The sequence below is a fragment of the Triticum urartu genome, unplaced genomic scaffold (assembly GCF_003073215.2).
Source record: "Triticum urartu cultivar G1812 unplaced genomic scaffold, Tu2.1 TuUngrouped_contig_5742, whole genome shotgun sequence".
NCBI lineage: Eukaryota > Viridiplantae > Streptophyta > Magnoliopsida > Poales > Poaceae > Triticum > Triticum urartu.
Genome location: NW_024116442.1, coordinates 1 through 6,998, shown reverse-complemented (window position 1 = coordinate 6,998; position 6,998 = coordinate 1). Strand labels below are relative to the sequence as shown.

Here is a 6,998-nt window from a genome sequence, read left to right as displayed (position 1 = left end):
CCCCACCTAGTACGCTCCCTGGGGCTAGCAAAGCGTCGGCTCTCCGTCGCTGCAGCCATGGGGATCGCCCTCGCCGAGCTACGCCGACGGGGACGCGCACAGTGGGTTCAACCCAAACATCATCTTTCCCCATGGACACCCGGCCCAGCGCACGCCTTCGCCAGCGTGCAGTACCCTCCATACAACTACTCGCCGCCCGCCTACGCTTCCTCCCCGACGCCCCATCTACGCCGTTGCGCGCTGCCCTTCTCGCACCTCGACGACACCGACGAGACCGAGGGCGACATGGACGACATCATTGCGGTAGGTTCGGCCGCGGCCGCCGCGTCTCCCGGGTTTGTCACCCAGGACGAGGCCGTGGATCTCAGCGGCGGCATGGACGGCGAGCTCGTCTACGTCTACGGCGAGGACGAGCAGGAGGAGCAGGAGTAGGAGGAGGAGGACGAGGAGGAGGAGGAGGAGGAGGAGGAGGAGGAGGAGCCGGCGCCTGTTCCGGTGAAGGGCGCAAGAAGAAGAAGCGGGCGGCCAGGTCAGGCGAGCCGCACATCAAGTGGGCGTCCAAGGAGGAGGAATGCCTCGCCGAAGCATGGAAAGTCGTTTGCCTCGACCCGACCACCGGCACGAACCAGTGCATCGAGACGTACTGGGATCGCATCAAGGCCGAGTTCGACGAGCGCAATCTCGTCGACCCCTATTTCAAAGGCGTCTACATGCAGCGCGGCTCGAAGGCGATGGCGAACCATTGGGGGCGTATCCAGGGGGCGTGCAACAAATGGCATGGGGTCGTCGAGGAGGTCCTGGCTCGCCCGGAGAGCGGCGCCGGCGTTGAGGATCAGGTATGCCACGCCGGTCTCCCGCCTCTCTTCGCCGTGTACGCCTGCCAACTGTTTGTTCCTCCGTGCAGTTGCTGCGCATGTTCGCCCTGTACCGGCAGAGCAACAGTGACGCTGAATTCAAGTACTTCCACGTTTACAAGCGCATTGACAAGTGTGAGAAGTGAGCGGAAGTCCGGCGCACCCTCGACAAGGCCAAGGAGACCTACAAGCCGGACGCGCCGACTCCTGGCGCATCGGAAGGGCGGCCGAACGGCAACAAATGTGCCAAGAAGGGGAAACACGCCGAGGCGGCTACCGCTCGAGTGCGCGAGTCCATCGAGCACTGCCTCGCCGACGTGCAGGCCCGGGCCGTCCTTCGTGAAGAGAAGACCGACGCGCGGTGGTCGGCGTTGATGTCGAGCAGCGCCGTCAAGCTCGACCTGCTCCGGACCAACGTCACCGCGAAGAAGAGAAACACCGACCTGGCTTTCCTGCTGGGCAGGGCGGACATGCTCCAGAGCACCGACGAGGTGGTCAAGGCGTGGTACTTGGCGGAGCGCCGCCTCATCCTAAACCAGCTTCCCTCGATACCGCTGTCGACGCCGCCAAGCCCGCGTGATGACGCCTCCACGACACCCAGCAGCACCGATGCCGCGCCGACACCGCCCAACGCAGAAGCAGCTCCGACACGGCCAAGCCCGCGCACACCAACTCCGCCGACGCCTGGGGCAGAGCCCGCCGAGTGATGCGAACGCGAACTTCTGTCGTTCTATTTTTTGTACGGCTGTCCGATCGCCGAACTGTGAGTTGCGATCGCCAGACTTGTGTAACGTCTTTTGTGAGCGAGAATGACCAAGTTCGAATTTTCTGCGTCCTGGGACGACGCCTGAGGGCGTGACTGGGAGTTAGGTCGCCTTAGAGGCCGAACTAGCGCCGGTTTGCCCTCAGACCGCTTTTTTTTAGCGCCCGGGCCGAACGGCTGGAGATGCTTTTAGCAGCCGCGGCCTCCGGCCTGCTCAACCCACCCCAGCTTGTAGGCTCATCATCATGGCGGGACCGATGGGCCTCCGTCAAAGCTCGCCACACCAACATGTGATGACTTGGGACCTCGTAGCTGTGGTTGTAATGTAAAACGATGTAGTATGTGCCATCTTGGCGTTGCTTATATATGCTCACGATACATCAATCTTCGACGTATCCTTGAAGAAGAAAAAACAGCTTTCCAGTTCTTAAAAAAACCGAGCTTTCCAACTTTGTTAGTGTTAGCAATTATCACAGGATAACTAGACATCCTAACTAAGTGACAGTTGGGTCAGAGCAACTCCACTCCTTCGGCCCCCCAGCGCATAGGCCGGCGTTATTTCGGACGCTCGCCCGGCGATTTTTAGGCCTTGAGACGATCTATGTCCCAGCCATGCCCTTAGGTGTCGCCTCCAAGGCCTCGTAAATTCAAACTTGTCCATTCTTGCTACCCAAAAAATGCCACAAGTTCGGCGATCAGCACCACAAAGTCCAGGCGAAGATCGGCGATCACTTCGCCACAGTTCGGCGATCAATAACAAGTTCGGTGTGCAAAAGAAAGGACGCGTAGGCGAGACGATCTATGTCCCAGCCATGCCCTTAGGTGTCGCCTCCAAGGCCTCGTAAATTCAAACTTGTCCATTCTTGCTACCCAAAAAATGCCACAAGTTCGGCGATCAGCACCACAAAGTCCAGGCGAAGATCGGCGATCACTTCGCCACAGTTCGGCGATCAATAACAAGTTCGGTGTGCAAAAGAAAGGACGCGTAGGCAATGCATCAAACTGCGGCATCGGCCTCCGGCGTCGGACTGGCGGGAGTCGGCGTTCGCGGGCTGGTCGGCGTTGACGCGACTTTTGTGCTAGGCGTCGTGGATGCATCATCGCTCGAACTTGTCGGGTGGATTCATCATCCCCGCGCGAGACGCCTCGGCTTGTTAAAAAAATCCAATTTGGATAAATAAATTTAAACCCTATCTATATTCACCAGGAGCTATCAAATACAAATGTAAATATGTGGTTTTTCAAAAATTATGAAAATTTATATGTGGCATGTTAATATTGCTAGTAATTTATGCAAAAAGTTTCAACACAAACCAGATTCATTTGATAGCTAGAATAAATAGAAAACAACAACTAAAACCAAAAACAGAAGAAGGGGGAATGGAGGGAAACGGAGGGGGGAAAGCGGGGGGAAATGGGCCTTCTCTCGTCGACAGAGCGGACCCACGCCCCTTTTCTCTTCGGCCGGCGCCCCCAGGCGACCCCCGGGGGCTTGGGTTTGGCTCGGGGTCACCGGCTGTTATTTCGGCCCAAACCAACGCTAAACGAGATCCTAGGGGCGCGATTGGGCCGATTTTCAGGCCCCAGCGCTAAAAAATCGCCTTGGGTATTTTTGATCCGGCGATAGGGATGCTAATTAAAAACAGAGGGCTCGGTGGTTCCTGGATGAATATTGAATCAATACAATAACAGGGCTTTGAAATTTCTCTCAAGAAGATCAATTTTTTATGACAAGGATGTTGCCACGAAAAAATATCAAGGTTGGCCATGCTAGTGGATTATATATTGAAGCTCCAGTCCATTTCAAATTTTCAATATTTATTTTTTGTGTTAAGGCTCTATCGACTACCCGCAACATCTTGTACCGGAGTAGTATGTAGGACTTCCTCGAAATTGTATAGGAGCACTCGGCGACGCTCCCCACCGAAATCTCCTCTACTCATTTGCATCGGGATCCCAACCACTATATTAGTCAGGATGTATTCCATGATTCAACAGTTGTGTATATCCCTCCCATATGAATATCAACAATCGTGCTGACCTGACCAGTGGCAGAGGAGAAGACTCCATTGTATCCAATGGTCACCTCCGAACCACCCATCAAATATTAAATGCTATCCCTCCCATATGAATATCAACAATCGTGCTGACCTGACCAATGGCAGAGGAAAAGACTCCATTGTATCCAATGGTCACCTCCGAACCACCCATCAAATATTAAATGCAACCCGCTATTACTGTGGCCTTGATCAAATCTTGCTAGTATACTGGCCATCTAATGTTTTAGTTGAACAAAATTTGAGGTTGGGAAGATTGATTATGTGATTAACTGCTCCCTCAAGGTTGTGTTTCTGTCGCATAATTTAGTACGATGAAAGAAGTAGTGCTTAATGATGGAGATATGATAATTTGTATTATCAACCATCCGACCCTAATCATATAAACAAATTATTATACGTATGCTTACTGAGACCTTTTTTGTACTAAAGTACATAGTTTTCTCAAAACCGTAGTAATCTAAAACCTCTGTATTCAATTGCGTAAGTAATGAATACTTCAGTTTCAAAAACCCATAGTTTTTTCTTCTTCAGATTAGAAAAAAGTGGTCAAGACATTTTTTCTTGAATACTAAGAAAAAAATGGTATTAGAGATAATATGTTTATAAAACTGGTATTTGTTGAATCCAAACACCTCAAAGTTTTGAAAATTGTGGTTTATGAGAAAATCATAATATTCTTCAAATACTTAAAAAAAAAACTAGTCTAAGTCTTTGTAGCGGCATATTTTATTTTACCTTTTACCGTTTTATCTTTTCACTATAAGCTTTTTTAGGGGTACCTTTCCACTGTAAGTTGCCTGGCAAGTTTACATTCATTTATTTCAATCAGTTCTCCATTGAAAGTTTGCACCAATTTGTCAGTCAATGTGTGAGTTAAATGCGCTGCGTCCAGTTTACTAAGACTAGCCACAGTGGGAGTAACTTGAGCAGTAACATCGAGTCCAACTCAGCAAATTTGCTTATGTGGCAATGAGTTAATGAGGAAAGAGGTAGTTACAGTAACTTAGCTGGTTACTATAACATCACATGTCCCAATGCAATATGAGTCTATAACCTAATAAATGAACCTTTGCATGACACTACATTTATGTTACTACCCACTATGAAGGTAGTAATATAGTCTAGAAATATGTGTATGTTACTAGTGTATTTTACTCTCCATTGTGGCTAGTCTAATAAATGAGTATGGACCTTTTGCTAATTCAAGAAAATGTTGCACCGATCCCAAAACTAACGACGAGTGGCTTAGATTCTGATGGGTGTGTTCGCCGTGTGCTAGTTGTCTGAGTCCTTGTAGTAGGCCAGTAGACTAGCACATGTGGAAACCGACGGAATGCCGGCCCTAGTGTAGAAGCGAAAGAAAAATTCAAAGCTGGGATACATGTCACATCGAGCCTGCGTGGCGCCACCTGATCCTGAAGCTGGCCGGGCGGAGGTGCCACTAGAACCCAAGGAAGCTAGTTATAGCTGTCACACCTCGTCTCTCGATCGCGAGCCAAACATCAACCATAATGAGGCCTCATCGCCTCCTACTCGTCTCCGTGTACACTTGTCTGAGCTACTCATCGTCCTTGCTAATTGCTACCGCGCTCTCCTTCAGCTTCAACTTCTCCAGCTCCGACGATCTCTGTGACACGGAGCTCAGATGCGAACATGACGCGCGCATGGTCTCCGGCGCTATCGAGCTAACAAAGAACGAGCTCAAAGCCAACTTCTTCAGCGTCGGCCGAGCATCATATGCTCGGCGGGTGCCGCTCTGGAACAACGCCACCGGTGAGGTGGCCAGCTTTTCCTCCAACTTCACGTTCCGGATCAGGCCCAAGAACGAGACGGACGAAAATCTTCGTCTATGCAGCTTGAGCCACGTCACTCGTGATGGTGCTGGTGACGGCATGGCTTTCTTCCTGGCGCACTTCCCGTCAAGGCTCCCTCCCAACAGCGTCGGGGAGAACCTCGCTCTCTTCAACGATAGCAACCGCTTCAACGCCGCCGGCGATGACCGCACCGTCGCGGTGGAGTTCGACGCCTACCCCAACTCCTGGGACCACAGCGACAACCACGTCGGCATAGACGTGAACAGCATCGACTCCAGGGCCTACACAAACGTAACGAAGCGCTTGGTCTCTGACGACGCGGTCATGACTGCCGAGATCAGCTACGACAACCGCACGGGTGTCCTTATCGCCCGTCTTCGCATCGACGGCGACAAGCCGTACATGGTGAACGCGTCAGTGGACATGAAGGCGAATTTGCCTCATGAAGTTGCAATCGGCTTCGCCGCATCAACTGGCATCTGCAGCGAGCTACATCAGGTGATGTCTTGGTTATTTAGCTCCACTCTAGATGATGCCACGGTGGCTACTAGCAGCACCAGTCCTCGGCGGCGACTAGTGCGTGTGCTAAGTGCCTTCCGCAGTAGTAGCTTTTCTTGTGTTGCTCTGCGTCATCGCTGTCATCCTAGTCCGTCGGCGACGCATATGGGAGAGGTTAGACGATTCCAACGACGAAAAACGCGAGCAGGCTGAATTCGAGAGAGGGGTAGGCCCTAGAAGGTACCGCTACCGTGAGCTCGTGGTGGCCACCAAGGACTTCGCGGAGGAGGGAAAGCTCGGGCGAGGTGGCTTCGGCAACGTGGATCGGGGCAGCCTGAGCGACCAAGACCGCCCAGTGGCCATCAAGATGCTCTCCGCGGAATCGTCTGCGCAGGGGAGGAAAGAGTTTGAATCCGAGGTGAAGATCATAAGCCGGCTGAGGCACCGGAATCTTGTGCACTTGTTAGGCTGGTCCGATAGCCGCAAAGGACTCCTGCTCGTCTACGAGCTTGTGCCGGAAGGCAGCCTTGATCGACACATATACAACACTGATCGTCTACTCACTTGGTCAGAGAGGTAATGTACGCAATAAAACCATCATGACATAGAATATCTCTTTTTTCCCATCATTCCCATTACTAGTTAACCTAACACATCACGCATTCAGATACAGAATTATCCTTGGCTTGGGATCTGCAGTACGCTATCTCCACACGGAGTGGGATCAGTGTGTGCTGCATGGTGACATCAAACCAAGCAACATACTTCTTGACTCATCACGCAGCACCAAGTTGGCGGATTTTGGCCTGGCGAGGCTCGTGGAGCATGGAGCCGGACCGCGGACAACGCATGTTGTCATGGGCACCGCAGGGTACATAGACCCGGAGTTCGTCCGCACACGCAGGCCGATCACCGAATCAGACGTCTACAGCTTTGGCATCGTCGTGTTGGAGGTAGTGTCCGGCCGCCGGCCGGGCACGGCGATGGAGATGGAGAAACCAAGAGCAGG

General features: G+C 52.1%; 1 pseudogene; it reads left to right on the top strand.

The window, feature by feature from the left end:
* Positions 1 to 4,876: 4,876 nt before the first annotated feature.
* LOC125529645 lies at positions 4,877 to 6,993 on the top strand (annotated as a pseudogene).
* Positions 6,994 to 6,998: the final 5 nt, after the last annotated feature.